The sequence below is a fragment of the Erpetoichthys calabaricus genome, chromosome 2 (genome assembly GCF_900747795.2).
Source record: "Erpetoichthys calabaricus chromosome 2, fErpCal1.3, whole genome shotgun sequence".
Taxonomy (NCBI): Eukaryota; Metazoa; Chordata; class Cladistia; order Polypteriformes; family Polypteridae; genus Erpetoichthys; species Erpetoichthys calabaricus.
Window position 1 is genome coordinate 152,933,673 of NC_041395.2, and position 17,370 is coordinate 152,951,042.

General features: G+C 38.6%; 1 protein-coding gene across 14 annotated transcripts in view; it reads right to left on the bottom strand.

Annotated features, from left to right (window-relative positions):
- The window catches only part of trip12 (thyroid hormone receptor interactor 12), a 328,355-nt gene that overhangs the window by 210,376 nt on the left and 100,609 nt on the right, over nt 1-17,370 (bottom strand). The window lies entirely within an intron of this gene.

The following is a 17,370-nucleotide window of genomic DNA, read 5'->3' on the forward strand; positions in this document are numbered from 1 at the left end:
GTGATACCATTTAATATTGTTCTATAAACACACAAATGCTTCTTTCCCACCAACCATTTTTTTTCTAATGCTAATTTTAATTTCTCAAAAAACATGGAAAACTTCATTAAATTCTTTAAACATTTTTAGACAAACGTTTAAGCACATCAAAACATTCAAATGTGTTTTTCCAAACTACTTTCATTTTTTACATTTCAGTCTATATATTTTATCTTTTGTCATACTACTCTTTTTATTTACTAATTTTTTTCAATTAAAGCATAATTAAAATCACAGTTCCATCCACATTATCAAATTAACTTAAATGGGCATTAGCCTTGTAGAATAATTAATATATCACTGTATACGTAGCTGACATCTTTATTCTAGCTGACTTAATTGTACTGCCATTTATTTTAAACAAATGAAGCAAGGTAACCCCAGGACTTAGACTAACATTGTGCAATAAACATGGCTGGCAAGAATCAACCCAAATCCTGTTGCTGCCTAGACAGACTTTAAAACACCTGGAATAGATCTAAAATGTACTTAGGAAATGTCTGGGAGGTCATTGATGCGAGTTGGGCTGCCATTGAAAATAAAAACAAGAAAACACAAAGAAAAAAAATTGTTTTACTCTTGGTGATGAGACTACCATTTTGCCTTTGGACAGGCATTTAAACATACCAAATAAATTTAAAGTCATTCACTTTAATAGGCAAAATTCAACTGAGATGCATCATGACATTTTTCCACTGATGTTTTTCTTAACACTAGAATTACCACAGCCTACGAAAAAACTCAGAGATCCGGCCCACCTTAAATCCCTTCGCACCTCTCCATCAGCGTCTTTTGTCCTGTAAATGTGCCGATAAAGACAATCAGCAAGCAGCCTACTATTCCATTCCCCAACCGACGCAGAACGTGCACAAAATTCTCCCAGCTCATGCCTTGATTATCTGTGAGTGAAGTACTGGAGTTTGAGTGGAAATAATAGATCGTTATTTGGAACAAAAGCATTTCATGTGTGTTCCATTTCTACAATAATCTGTGTAAACACATTGATAAAACACACATTTTTCATATTTTAGTAGTAAATGACAAAATGTTGGCATAAACTAAATAATGTGTGAAGCCTGAAGTCCAAAGATCAAATAAACACTTTCACAAAAGGTTCAAGGATAAGACAACAGCTTCCGTGGTGTAGCGGTAAGATTTGCTGACTTGTGATCAAGAGTCCCTGGTTCGATCCCAACTACCACCTATATTTGCCATTTTCAGTAGTGAGCTGCTCTTATTGTTAATATTATACAGTACACACATACATTTGGTTTGCGCCTGTAACAGACGGTGTACATTTATAGTACTTGTGAAAGTTACCGTTTTATTTTCACTTTTATTCTCTCAGTTACGATCACGATTCATATTACCAAGGGGATCCGACACGGTTACTTTTTATTTGAAACTGGGAATAACAGTTTTATTGAGTGTTCCTGTTCACGCTGAATTAGTATGCACCTTATGGTCTATGAAAAACAGAGACATAGGTATATATGATATTTGGAATTATTCATTTTATGACCTGTATAGTACATTTCGGAAAACATTGTGGCATGGATGCAACATTATTCATATTCATTCGATCAAACCGGGGACTCTTGATTACAAGTCAGCAAATCATACAGCTACGCCACAGAAGCTGTTTTATCGTTCTTGAACCTTTTGTGAAAGTATTTATTTGATCTTTGGACTTCAGGCTTCACACATTATACAGTTTATGCCAACATTTTGTCAATTACTACTAAAATATGAAAAAGGTTTCTGTTTTAACAATGTGTTTACACAGATTATTGTAGAAACGGAACACATATGAAACGTATTTGTTCCAAATAATCTATTATTTCCACTCAAACTCTAGCACTTCACTCCCAGATAATCAAGGCATGAGCTGGGAGAACTTTGTGCACGTTTTGCGGCGGTGGGGGAGTGGAATAGCAGGCTGCTTGTCTTTATTGGCACATTTACAGGACAAAAGACACAGAGAGGGGTGCGAAGGGATTTAAGGTGGGCCAGATCTAGGTGTTTTTTCGTAGGCTCTGTTAATTCTAGTGTTAAGAAAGGCACAAAAGTCATGCAGTAGGCATGTTGCTCCTCTGAATGCAGCTCTGTGTCTGTGTAACTAGCAGAAAATCAGATCACACTACCTAACCTTCATTACAAATTCATCAATTCATCTTACAAATGACAGATGGAAACAGCATCCCCAACATGTTGATACAGTGCATCCGGAAAGTATTCACAGCGCATCACTTTTTCCACATTTTGTTATGTTACAGCCTTATTCTAAAATGGATTCAATTCATTTTTTTCCTCAGAATTCTACACATAACACCCCATAATGACAACGTGGAAAAAGTACTTGAGGTTTTTGCAAATTTACTAAAAATAAAAAAACAGAGAAATCACATGTACAAGTATTCACAGCCTTTGCTTAACACTTTGTCAATGCACCTTTGGCAGCAATTACAGCCTCAAGTCTTTTTGAATATGATGCCACAAGCTTGGCACACCTATCCTTGGCCAGTTTCGCCCACTCCTCTTTGCAGCACCTCTCAAGCTCCATCAGGTTGGATGGGAAGCGTCGGTGCACAGCCATTTTATGATCTCTCCAGAGATGTTCAATCGGATTCAAGTCTGGGCCACTCAAGGACATTCACAAAGTTGTCCTGAAGCCACTCCTTTGATATCTTGGCTGTGTACTTAGGGTCATTGTCCTGCTGAAAGATGAACCGTCGCTCCAGTCTGAGATCAAGAGCGCTCTGGAGCAGGTTTTCATCCAGGATGTCTCTGTACATTGCTGCAGTCATCTTTCCCTTTATCCTGATTAGTCTCCCAGTCCCTGTTGCTGAAAAACATCCCCACAGCATGATGCTGCCACCACCATACTTCACTGTAGGGATGGTATTGGCCTGGTGATGAGCGGTGCCTGGTTTCCTCCAAACATGATGCCTGGCATTCACACCAAAGAGTTCAATCTTTGTCTCATCAGACCAGAGAATTTTCTTTCTCATCGTCAGAGTCCTTCAGGTGCCTTTTGGCAAACTCCAGGTGGGCTGCCATGTGCCTTTTACTAAGGAGTGGCTTCTGTCTGGCCACTCTACGATACAGGCCTGATTGGTAAATTGCTGCAGAGATGGTTGTCCATCTGGAAGGTTCTCCTCTCTCCACAGAGAACCTCTGGAGCTCTGACAGTGTGACCATCAGGTTCTTGGTCACCTCCCTGACTAAGGCCCTTCTCCCCCGATTGTTCAGTTTAGATGGCCGGCCAGCTCTAGGAAGAGTCCTGGTGGTTTCGAACTTCTTCCACTTATGGATGATGGAGGCCACTGTGCTCATTGGGACCTTCAAAGCAGCAGAAATTTTTCTGTAACCTTCCCCAGATTTGTACCTCGAGACAATCCTGTCTCGGAAGTCTACAGACAATTACTTTTAACTTCATGCTTGGTTTGTGCTCTGACATGAACCGTCAACTGTGGGACCTTATATAGACAGGTGTGTGCCTTTCCAAATCATGTCCAATTAACTGAATTTACCACAGGTGGACTCCAATTGAGCTGCAGAAACATCTCAAGGATCATAAGGGGAAACAGGATGCACCTAAGCTCAATTTTGAGCTTCACGGCAAAGGCTGTGAATACTTATGTACATGTGCTTTCTCAATTTTTTTATCTTATCTATTATAAAAAGAAATCCTGTCCCCTGTCCTGATAGTCTACAATACATGATCTTTCTCGGAAGATAATTTAAAGACCCACGAGACGAAATAGACCTGCCACGGTGCGTCTCACCGGAACATAGAACGAGAGTCTTGCAAGACACACCCTACTTACAAGCAATATCAAAAAAAACAAATCAGTAGTGTAAAGGCAGTCATACAGCACACACAGCTCCAGGGCTCTCAGTGCATATAAAGTGTATAAGGTCAATAGGGTAGAAATGAAATGAATAGGGTAGAATTGAAACGTCAACGATTAAACGAAGAAGAAAGAAAAGCACGGAGAAAAGAGACTCAAATGCATTGGACAGAAAAAAGAGCAAAAAAGAATAATCGAGGTGCAAATTCAGAAAATAAAGAAAGTAATTATCAACCCGGAACAAGTGGAATTGAAAAAAAAGCACGTCCAATCCAGCTCAGAATTAAATGACAGTGAGTAAAAGACAAAGTAGAACTTCACAGAGATGTTTACAAATGTTGGCGCTAAACACATACAGAGCAGGTTAGAGACTGTGAAACCAGTGAAATTAGAAAGGCTCAAAAAAAAACAAACAAAAAAAAAAACGTTGGCGCTACACACATATGGAGAAACTTACAGGATATGAAAGCATGAAAATTAGAAAACATAAAAAAGTAAAGATCGCAGTAGCGCAAACCAGATGTTTATATGGTTATTTTTATATTGTCGTACTTGGGTCACAGATTTGCGCAGAAACACAGGAGGTTGTAGAGAGACAGGAACGTTATTCAAACACTGCAAACAAACATTTGTCTCTTTTTCAAAAGTTTAAACTGTGCTCAATGACAAGACAGAGATGACAGTTCTGTCTCACAATTAAAAGAATGCAAACATATCTTCCTCTTCAAAGGAGTGCGCGTCAGGAGCACAGGCTGTCAGAAACAGAGAGGAAAGCAAACAAACCGATAGGGCTGTTTGGCTTTTAAGTATGCGAAGCACCGCCGGTACAAAGCTGTTGAAGGCGGCAGCTCACACCCCCTCCGTCAGGAGCAGGATGAGAGAGAGAGAGACACAGAGAAAAACAAAACAGTGAAAAATCAATACGTGCCCTTTGAGCTTTTAAGTATGTGAAGCACCGTGCAGCATGTCGCTTCACGAAGCAGCTGCACACAGAAGGTAGCAACGTGAAGATAATCTTTCAGCATTTTTAGACGAGCGTCCGTATCATCTAGGTTTGCCAACAGCCCCCCTGCTCACACCCCCTACGTCAGGTTCAGAGAAAGTCAGCGCAAGAGAGACAGAGAAAAGAAAGTTGGGTAGCTTCTCAGCCATCTGCCAATAGCGTCCCTTGTATGAAATCAACTGGGCAAACCAACTGAGGAAGCATGTACCAGAAGTTAAAAGACCCATTGTCCTCAGAAATCCGCGAACCAGCAAAAAATCCGCGATATACATTTAAATATGCTTACATATAAAATCCGTGATAGAGTGAAGCGCGATATAGCGAGGGATCACTGTACTGTTATCTTTCGATCTATGACTTTTTGTTAATCTAACTGATATTCTTCTAACTTTGCACAGTTTTTGATAAGCGGATCAGGATGCATTTCACTGCGTGTTGTCCTGTATAACTATGCATGTGACAAATAAAGAATCTTGAGAATTTCAAAAACGGAGTTTATCGCACATGCATTTATTGGTTACTTTGTTAATGTATATATATTTATCTGTCTGCTTATTTATAAACCTAAATTTACCAAAGGAGTCAAAAACGTTTTGTCTAGCCCTTGTACAAAAACCTAGACAAAAGCTAGGGTATCACCTTGGTAAACCCATGTACTTTTGGAACTGTGAGAGGAAAATAGCACAGTCCAATGCAGAACTCTACTTACTTTGTTACTTTGTAAAAAAAAAAAATAAAAAAAAAATGAAATGCTGATGATGTAGATCGTTTTGTCTATGCTGAAATTCCAAACAGAGAAACCTATCCTGACCTCATTAAAAAGATTCAGCATATTGGGACTCGCAAGATTACAAATATTGTTTTTACAGAAGTTCTGAAATAAAAGTGAAACTAATGAAATAGCAACAATTCAAAGAAAAAACAATCTTAAAAGTGTGTATCCGGAAAACCAAATACAGGGGTTGGCAAGCGAAGCGAGCAGGGGGAGAAGCCCCCTAGTTTTTAATAAATTTGCAAAAATCTCAAGTAAACTTTTTTCACATTGTCATTATGGGGTGTTGTGTGTAGAATTCTGAGGAAAAAAATGAATTTAATCCATTTTGGAATAAGGCTGTAACATAACAAAATGTGGAAAAAGTGATGCACTGTGAATACTTTCCGGATGCACTGTAAATAGGGCAGTCAAAGAGAAATATGGCAATACTTTCATTATAAGGCAAATGAAGAAGGTGAACCTGAAGATATTACAGCACCTGTTTGCAAAGAGTTACAAAAATTGTCTTGCCAATGGAGGCAACACATTGAATCTTGCCAAACATTTATTGTTTGCTCATCCTGATATCTTTCGAAAGTTCTGAACTCAAGAGGTGTGTAATATTGGTAGTAATATCAAGATCAAATTAATGTATGGTAATGGTAGTAAAATTAAGATCAAATTAATGTATGGTAATGGTTTAGCAAGTGTAGCATTTTCACATGGCTCAAGCTCACAAACACTTTTCTAAAGTTTATTTTGCGAATACAAACTAGTTCAAGCCTAATCACCTTGATTCTGTAAAGTGTGATGTAAAACACCATAATAAACAGCGTTAATCCTCAATGTGTCTTAATTAACGTTAACTTCACTAATTCATAATGATACAGGCTGTCAAGGGTACAACATTGACATTTAAGATTTTCCTGTCTTAAAATCTAAAATTTGGGAAAGGAGTTAGCAAAAAAAATGAATGTTTGAAGTATATTTTTACTGTGTTTTGATCCACATTTAGTTTAATTGATTCAAAATGCATCAGGAGGAATTTTACCCACAGTATTTTGCTAATTTCTTTCAAACACTCATGCTGAAATACACTGATATAGAACATTTCAAATGATTACAATGCATGATTATTCTAATACAGTCGGTGTCCAGTGCTGCAAATCATTTTTTTACATGAAAAACATTTTGATTATATTTTCAGAAAAATAAGTTAAAAATTTGCCTAACCTTTGAAACCATGCCGATCTTAGTTTAAGAGTGAAAACCTTGAGCACACTTGGGAGTAGACTTTTTAGCAGCATTTGTAACAGGGCAGGGCTCCAGACAAAATTTCACGTCAAAGAGCCAGTGGCTCCTAAAAGAAAAACATTAGGAGCCAATACCTTTGATTTAGGTGACAAATAGTCAAATGTATAAAATATTAATCTTTCAGTCTCTTACCTTTCTAACCTACATGTACGTGTGCCTAATTTAATAACTTTCACACTATGTACAGTTATTAAGAACAGTGTATTTTATTCAGGCTCCAAGTCTGCGTCACTGAATATCAGTGTCAGAGAGCCATCCAGTCCCTTTCCGTGGATAGGACAAATGGGCACAGTGAAGAGTAACTGCTAATAGATTCTTTTAAAATAGGTTTGGCTCAAAGCTAACTGTCCACTGTTCAGCTGTGCAAAGGAGAGTCCCCTCCAGTGGATGGGATGGAGAGGCATACTAAATATGAAAACTGTCTAAAGCCTTATAAAAAACATTTTGGACAATTTTAGCTATACAGTATTCATTTCACAAGCAGCTTTCAGGGGCACACATTTCTACAGCAAAGTCCCTCCTGTGCAAAGAACTGTCCCCCAATGGGGGAAGGGATGGAAGGGCAGAGTAGATGTGAACATGCTATAGAAGATTGCCTGATAGGCTTATTAAACTACCCAATGTTCATTTGGCAAGGGGTGACAGCAGATAAAGATTTCCATTGAATTTTTTTTTGTAATATTTAAATCAGTTTTAATCTGCCATGATGAGCTGTGCATATAATGTCATAGGAAAGATTTTTATAGGATAATGACACTTGCTGTGAAATGAGATCCTCCCCTAATTTAAAGGGGTGGTCATGACAGGCAATGTAATTTCTTCCTTTTCTTTGATAGAACTATTTAATCCACACAGTTTTAATCACTCATATGACACAGATGAAATTTGAGTTCTGCAAAAAGCCTGCCCCATGGAAATGTTTTATTTCCCTCTTTTTTAATCCTTTTTTCCAATAGGAAAAAAACTACGAGTAAATGTTTAATTGCAAGGCACCATGTATAGCATGAATTTGGATTAGCACATTTATTTTAACAATTTGTCTTTTAAATGTCTTTGTCAGAGTTCTTGGGTTTCAACTAGGTATGCTCGGATCAATAGGAGCGCTGATTGAAATCAGCCAATTTTCACAAAATTTTCCCCTAGACGTTCTCATATATACTCAGATATGGGGATGGATATTTGAGGAGTAAACTGCAAGATAATGATTATATTATGTACATTAAAGAACCATAAACAACAAATCAAATCAATATACTGAACAATTGTAAAAGTATAGGTCTCTTTTTTTTTCCTTTTGCAGCAAACTTCCTGCAGTGTAAACAAAGAAGGGCATGAAAGCTTGATTTATCAGTAAACGAGAGGCAAATGGTTAAATGTTTACATTAAAGAAAGTGGAGTAATAAACTGAAAAAAACTAATTGGGAGATGTCGGCCTGTGAAAATTAACAAACAGCAGGAAAAGCCACTTTAATTGTAAAAAGAAAGATGAATTTAAAACTGCTTAGTAAGCAATAGGCTTTTTTTTATTTGTACTGTGTTCATTATTTGTTGCTGTGTGTCATACAGTACTAGGGGGCTCCGCCCCTGCTCGCTTCGCTCGCCAACCCCTGGTGTTGGGAAATTACAAAGAGCGTGATGTATGAATGAGATATAGCATAGTGTGAAGGTGTAGATGACGCAGATAGGAAGCAAACAATAAAGTGTTTGGCGCAGTGTAAAGGTTTATTGGAAAATTTCTTTGTAAACAATATTAGTAGTAAAGATGGTGTCTTGTCCTTGAATGAGTTTTCCTTGGCATGGAGCATTTATGACCTTAACTTTTTTTTTTTTTTTTTTTTAATATTCTTATTTTATTATGACCTTAACTTTAACGTCAGATGAACGTCGAACTTGTGAGAAGGCCACATAAAGTTGTCCATGTACAAAAACGGGCTCAGATAGGTAGATGCCAACCTTGTCCATGGTTTGTCCTTGTGATTTGTTGATGGTTATGGCAAAGGCAGGTTAAATGGGGAATTGTTTCCGTTTTAAGTGTAAAAGGTAATTCCAGGTCAGAACCTGTAAGGTCAAATCTAGGAATTAGAACAGTATTGTTAGCATGTGATCCTGTAAGAACTGTTGCTTGAATAACATTGTGTGTCATGGTGTAGACGACTAAACGTGTACCATTGCATAAACCCTGTTTAGTGTTAAGGTTTTTTAATAGCATGATTATTGTTCCGTTTTTAAGGCTAAGACTGTGTTGTGGTAATCCGGCTGGGTTAATAGTGTTCAAATATTCAAAGGGGAAATTAAGATGGTCATTGTCGTCATCAGAGTCAACTTTGTCAGAGCTTAGAAACAGGTGTGACTCTCCAGGAAGTAATGAAATGACCTGGTTATTAATGTGATCAACAGTAATATTTTTTGGACATAATATAGTTCGTTGTGTTAAAAGGGGTATTTGGTCTAATGAGACCGCTGTTCCAAATATTTCCGTAAGTAAGTCGTCGCAGATAAAGGGTTGAGGAATTGTAATAATATCTGGGTGAAGTCCATCTGTATTGGTGAGTGTACAATGTCCTAGTTGAAAAAACCAATTGTTATATTCGGGATCTGGACATCGCATGTTTTCTACTAAGTGTATGTTTTGAAAGCAATGCCAATTGTCCGCGTAACATTTTTTTGTTCCCCGGTTTTCGAAGCGCGTTGTAGGCGACAACGTGAATTTTTTTTTTTGATGCGGGTTCGTGTTTGTGGTCCCGTTACTCGAGCCGTCTAGTTTTGTACCCGTGATCGTGAATTGATGACTTGTTTGATCTGTATAGTTAGGAATATGGATAAGTAATAAGGAGGATTGAACTCACTGTTAATATGCGGACTGTTCGTTTCCTCGTATTATCACCAATCAGGTCTCGCGCCTGTATATGTATTGTAGTTCGGTCTCTTGTTGTTTATGTATGACGTCGTCGCGTATTTTAAGGTGGACTGAACAATAGCTGAGCGCATTGCAAGTGGAGCAATAGTTAAGCACTGTCTAAAATCTCTTCCTAATAAAAGTACCTTTCCTGCAAAGGGAATATTATTATTCATCAACGTTTGTAGAAGTTTATCAATGGTGTTGAGTAAGTGACTGGATGCCATTGTACATTCATTTATAATTAATAGTGTGGCAAGACGGATGTCACGTGCATTGTTACTGTTCATTTTCATAGTGGATACCGATGTTTCTGTGATTGGGGCCGGTATTTTGAATAAGGAGTGGCATGTGTTTTTGGAGCCGAGACATTTTTTCTTCCGCGGTTTCAGAAGCGCGTTGTAGGTGCAGACGTGATTTGTGCATATTTGCGTTCTTGATTTGTTTCAGGGTGCACTGTTCCAATGCGATGTAATATTTGTCCACATACGCGAAAGCAGTATGGGCCATTGCCTTTTGGTGACCTGATATTTACTCCGGTAGATGCAAAATCAAATGAACTATTGTAGGATGTAATGCAGTTCATAAAGTTTTTACTTTCAGGTACTTCGTTAGTTAGAAGCTTCTGTAGAAATGCAGGAAATGAATGTAAAGGAGGCAGTGTAATTTGACCCTTTTGACAACAACGTATAAATTCATAACTTGTATTGCCATTTGTTTCTTCAGGGAAGTTAAGTGAATGACAATGATTGCAAATGACATTAATTAATCCCAATGAATTTTCATGAATAGTGGACTTATTATTGAACGTGTTGTCAGCTAACTGGCGCAATCGTTTAGCAGGAGTCTGTCGTTGATGTCCTTGACGTGTATCTTTTGCTTGTGCCGTTTGAGAGGCGAGTCGTTGTATGTGCAGGATTTGGGACGTGCTATTCTGGAGCTGTAATCGATTTGCCTGTGGTGTGTGAGAAGCTCGTTGCAGTTTACGGCGTTCATTGTTTGTATTGAGCCTTGCCCGTTTTTGTATGTGTGTTAGTGTGGTCGTGGGTCTGAATCGTCCTTTTTGTGTACGTTTCGCGTGCTAGGTCCGTAGTCTGTCCCGTTTCGTGTCCAATGGGCTGTGTGTGGCGCTCGCGGCTTCTTTTTTTTTGTGTGCTGGGGGCTTGTTGCCGGAGTTTTTATTTCTGTTAGTGGAGGGGGTGTTTGTGTGTCGTGGGGCTGAATCGTCCTTTTTGTGTGCGAACCGTTTCGTGTGCTATGTGGCGCCTGCGTGTGACTCCTTTGTTTTTGGTGTTCTAGGGGCGCGTGGCCTCATTTCTTATTTCAGTTACTGGAGGGGGGCTTTGGGTGTCGTGGGTCTCAATCCTCTGTGTGTGTCCCGTTTCGTGTGCAATGGCTTCGTGTGTTTACGTTGCATTCCATCCGGCCGGTTTCCGTTGCTTGGTGGGGGGGGGGGTTTGTGGGGCGCCTGCACAGTACGTCTTTTGCGTCCACGGCCCATGGCCAGATGTCCCCGCATCCATCCGGTTTACCATTCTCAGTTAGTAATATGGATAAAATTTGGTAAGAAACAAGTACTGCATAATTTGATTTTGATTTGATATACTTTGTTATCTCCAAAGGGAAACTGTCCTTTTGCATGACCTTTGGTAATCCATATTTTATAACAACACATCAAGAATTACAAATGTGTAATTAATGCACTGAAGGAAAAAACCACCTGTATAAATATAGTAAATACTAGGGGGTTTTGCCCCCTGCTTGCTTCGCTTGCCAACCCCTGTATTTGCTTTTCCAGATACACACTTTTAAGATTTTTTTTCTTTGAATTGTTGCTATTTAATTAGTTTCACTTTTATTTCAGAACTTCTTTAAAAACAAAAAATATTTGGAATCTTTAGAGTCCCAACATGCTGAATCTTTTAAATGAGGTCCGTGAGACATGTGTTTAATGACTTTGTACCATAATTCAGGATAGGTTTCTCTGTTTGGAATTTCAGCACAGACAAAATGATCCACATCATCAGCAGTTAATTTTTTTGCAAAGTAACCAATAAATGCATGCGAGGTAAAAACACGTTTTTGAAATTCTCTGACTTAAACTTCAAAGCCTTACAATATTTACATAATTCAGATATATCACCTATGTCCATATATTCGATCTCTATTCGCCTTTTCGTTATTTCTTGAAGTAATAATTTCTCTTTGTTTGCGCTAATGTGAAGTTTACTTGTTTTGACATTTTTGTTTTTTTCTGCTTTCATATTCTGTATCTTGCTCTGCATGTCTTTTGAATTCTACTGTTTTCATTATCTCTAACCCGCTCTGCATGTGTTTGGCCCCCTTGTTTTTTAACCTCTTTATGACGTTTTTCTTTGTTTCCTACTCTGTCTTATTTCTGACCTTGCTTTATCCTGCTATTTTTTCAATTACACCTGGTCTGTGATGATTATTTTCCCTTTTTTTTTTGAGTAATAATTTCCTTTTGTTTGTGCTAATGTGATCTTTACTATCTTTTTTTGATACTGTAGTGACCTCCGCGTCCGGCTCGAAAAGTAGTAGTAAAAAGACAGACGTAGTAAAGTCAACAATCAAGAAAAAAACGCAGACTTCGTAACCCCAAAAACAACTTTCTAGCACCCTCTCCAACACCTCCTCCCGTCCCGGGACCCCCCCTACCGCATCAATCAATACCCCACTGTCAGTCTTTCGTGCTGTACTCCGCCCTCCCTCAATTGAACCTAGCAGTCACTCAAAAAAAAAAAAAAAAATTCTTCAACCTGCCTGGGACGCTACAATTTTTAAAATTTTACTGCTTTCATATTCTTTACCTTTCTCTGCATGTGTGAAGCGCCAATGTTTTTGAACGTCTTTATGAAGTTCTACTTTGTCATTTTCTTTTAATTCTGAGCCCAATTGGACGTGCTTTTTTTTCCCAATTCCACTTGTTTCAGGCTGATTATTACTTTTCTTATTTTCTGAAATTGCACCTCAATTATTCTTTTTTTGCATTTTTTTCTCTCCCAATGCTTTTAAGTCTCTTTTCTCTGCGCTGCTCTTTCTTCTTCACTTAGTCGTCGATGTTTTATCTATAACGTACTGTATGCTTTATATGCGCTGAGAGCCCTGGATCTGTGTGTGCTCAAAGCCTTGACACGACTGAGTGTTTTGCTGCCCGTGGTCTTATTTGAAATTGGCTGTAAGTAGGGCATGTCTTGCAAGAATCTCATGTTCTACATCTTTTAAGTGTCTTCTGTGATCTTCAAGTGAAGATCACGTCTCGTCTCCCTAGTCATTCTCTCCTAGGATTTTTTTTTATAATAGAGATATATTTTAACAGCATAAAGGTGTAGTGCAATTAATGATTTAGAATGATTAAAACATACAAGTGCATGCATATTTACATTTAAGCAGCATTTAATTGCCAATATCAATTAATTGAGTGTATGAGAATGTATAAATATTTGTTGTTAGAGGATTGATGAAAACTACTTTTTTTAATTAAACCTCGTTTCAGATAGTTACACTACAGAAAAAAACCTAACAATATGACAGCTTATAATTATAAGCAGCATATTTCCTTTTATGCTTTTATGTATTATGGATACATATTTTTGTACGTTAGTTAAAGAACGTATTTTAAAGGTACTTTATTTTTGTACTTTATCGTCACTGAACATTAAGCCTACAAAATCTAATTTTGTTAATAAAAAATGAACAGTTAATGCCTGCAGTCTAGAGTTTAATTATAAAATTACAATTTAATATAGGACACAAGACTTCTGTTTATCTGGTTATGCAGGATGCAGTGCTTTAAAGGGATAAAGGAAATTGGTATCAGCCTTAAAAAACCTGATCAGAGGATCCCTTGAATCATCCAATGAATTATTGATTAGAATTATTTTATTAAATCTTATCTTCCATGTTTCGTTGTTGATGTGCTCTCGTTGAAGAATTTATTGGTAAAACAACAAATAGAGTGCATGCCAAAGTGACTTAAACAACTAAAACAGTGTAATTTATCGATACATTTTAACAAAGTTTACTGTCCGTCAAAGGGAACAACATGTAATACATCTGCAACCTTAAAAGGCAGACTTCATGACATCGCTGTTCATGAGGAAACAGTGGGAAGGTGGCTACAGGTGTATGTTTACTGATAGGCAGGCCAGCACAGAGCATGCGTTAAATCATAAGAGGAACGACATCCAAACATGCACAAACACAAGGAGATCCATGACAATCACAGCTTAGTAAGCGTACACCAAGTCAGAAGGAACAACCAAATTCTACGGGGCAGAAATATCTCCATAACAGCGAACTTTCATGATGGGCAGATAAATTTCAAATGTTTTGCAGGTCTTCCTTGCATTGTGATTACCTATTGCGTCATATTTAGCCTTCGTTCATTATTATGGCACAAACATAACCCGCCTCTCCTTGAAATTCGCCATCTGGAATACACGACTGCAGCATCAGCCACACCACGTAGTCAGAAATATTTTTTGTGCACTTGTGTTCAAGTCTGACATCATTTTCGACTTGCACCAGTCACACAGGGGACGCATCAAGCATATACCAGTCTTTAGTGGAATGCAGCTCATGGATCTCTAATGAGGCATCCACCCACCACCCCTCACTATAACCGAGACAAAATGTTAACGGCACATGCACTCAACAATAAATCATAATTAAAAAAAAGAAAAAAAATGGCCTCTGTTACAATATAATTATTTCATTTGCTAGTTGTGATCTAAGCAGAAATGATAATAGCCAAAACCTATTTTTTGTCGTGGTCTGGAGCCCTAAGGAGATGTAGAAAACAAAAGAATAAAGCATTAAATTGTGAATGATCAAATATTAACAGTAAGCAAACAAATTACTTTATTCATCCTCTGTGAAAATATTAAAACCCAGGATGATGAATGCGGGTGAAGTTTAGAGTTTTGAAGCACATAGAATTGTTTGTCACCTACATTGTTAACACTCAAATTCATTACCGTCATGGTGCATATCAGTCAAGTAGTGGCTTTTTAAACTGCAGTCTTTTACAATAGAAAAATAATCCAATAAATATGCTTTGCTTGAAAGAGTTTCAGTATCATGGTATCAGTGCAGGTTCAACTGATGCAGATGCCTATGTAGGGATCGGCCTGATATTCTTAATAGATATTGATAAGGAAGTAATACTTAGTCCATCACTATGCATCCTTTTGTGCATTCAGTTATTTCATTCATAAAGATATTAAAAACAAAGATACCAATGTGTTTCATTTTACTTAATAAAAGACTATTTAGGCAAGTAAACTACTCATAATGTCTTAACATTCAACAATACCGATGCATTTTCAATTGATGCTGCTTCACAACAAAAAAATTCTTTATTGTCATTGTTAAACTAATAGTTTCTGACTGCAGGGCGAACCGATCAAGTAGGATAAAATGTCAGAAAACTTTCTCAGATTAAGTCAATTTGTGCAGAAACAGGTTCCAGTTTTTGTAAAGGGCTGTGTTGTCATGTGTATTTTCATCAAGCACCAGCATATGAGTCATAAGTACGTTATGCTTTAAAGACAAACTGTGATCAAAAGTAAACAAATCAAAAATATTGATATACTCAAAAACAAGAGTACTAGCATTTGTGTGTGTGACTTTTGTTGGTATTGTATTACAGACAATAGTTTAAGGAGAGATACAAGTACAAATTTCATTCTAGTAAGTACACAACAGTATTCTTGAAGTGAAACCATACTTATCTTAAAGTAATATCCAAAGACCAGACTAAGCAATATAGCCGGAGTCGCATCCTTGGTTACCCAAGCACAAAAGCTTCTGTCAACACTTTGTAACAGTGTGGCCAGAAAGGGGTAAGTTTCCAAGTATTAAAATTAGGATACAGAATTTTAAATAAAAAAAGGCTAACTTGTTAAATTCTAAGTTGGTAAACAATAAAAACATTTCTAAGATGTATTAACAATTTTTACAATTAAAATCATACATTTTTATTATTTTTTAAAACCCAAGTTTTATTCACTGTGGCTTATTCAATAAAGCTATATTGTTGTCATAGGTTTATTTTTAATAATGTAGCATTACTCTTTTCTTTCTAACAAAAGTTTTCTTATCGATATTAAAAAAAAATGTATCACTGCCTCTCTACAATTTACATTTGTACTTATTTATGATTTGCTTGCATTTGTAGAGTATGACATGCTTATGTATTGTGCAGAGCTGCTTAATGGAACACTCTGCCCAAAAGTATATATTTTTATTATGTTGATTATCCCGTGCAATCTCATATTTACATGCAGAATGGAGAGAAATGGTTTGATATAATGCAAGCCAAAAGTGACTAGTGTTGGATCAGTACTATTTTTTTTTTTTACATTGGTATCCATGCCAGCACCAGTACAGATGGAAGGATGATCCATTATTTGCAACACCAAAACACACAATAGCTTGCCTAACCGTTAGCCCACATAACCTAACAGCTCACTGCCTTGCTGCAAGCTAATGTTTGTATTCTAAAGCCTGATAAAGGGTAGGGGTTGATTTAGGGGGAATGTCCAAAACTAAGCCTACAGTGTGCCTCCCAGCATTGATTTCCATCGTTGCCACCTCAGGTTCCATTCTGCTCCCAAATTCATTCCCACTTTTTCCTTCAAAAGGCATTTGACTCAGACTAACAGCATGGTTAGATTAAAGATGGACCACACAGATAAGTAAATCTGTGACTTTTTTTTCTTTTTCACAATACAGTCCCTCTCTCTCTCGCGCTGCCAGTGTGTGTGTGCGCGCGTCCCTCTCTCTCTCGCGCTGCCAGTGTGTGTGTGCGTGCGTGCGTCTCTCTCGCGCTGCCTGCGTGCGTCTCTCTCGCGCTGCCTGCGTGCGTGCGTGCGTCTCTCTCGCGCTGCCTGCGTGCGTGCGTGCGTCTCTCTCGCGCTGCCTGCGTGCGTGCGTGCGTCTCTCTCGCGCTGCCTGCGTGCGTGCGTGCGTCTCTCTCGCGCTGCCTGTGTGCGTCTCTCTCGCGCTGCCTGTGTGCGTCTCTCTCGCGCTGCCTGTGTGCGTCTCTCTCGCGCTGCCTGTGTGCGTCTCTCTCGCGCTGCCTGTGTGCGTCTCTCTCGCGCTGCCTGTGTGCGTCTCTCTCGCGCTGCCTGTGTGCGTCTCTCTCGCGCTGCCTGTGTGCGTCTCTCTCGCGCTGCCTGTGTGCGTCTCTCTCGCGCTGCCTGTGTGCGTCTCTCTCGCGCTGCCTGTGTGCGTCTCTCTCGCGCTGCCTGTGTGCGTCTCTCTCACGCTGCCTGTGTGCGTCTCTCTCACGCTGCCTGTGTGCGTCTCTCTCACGCTGCCTGTGTGCGTCTCTCTCACGCTGCCTGTGTGCGTCTCTCTCACGCTGCCTGTGTGTCTCTCTCTGTGTGTGTCTCTCTGTGTGTGTGTGTGTGTGTGTGTGTGTGTGTGTGTGTCTCTCGCGCGCGCGCACTATGTTCATAAGGACCCCGCCTGTACTTCAGTG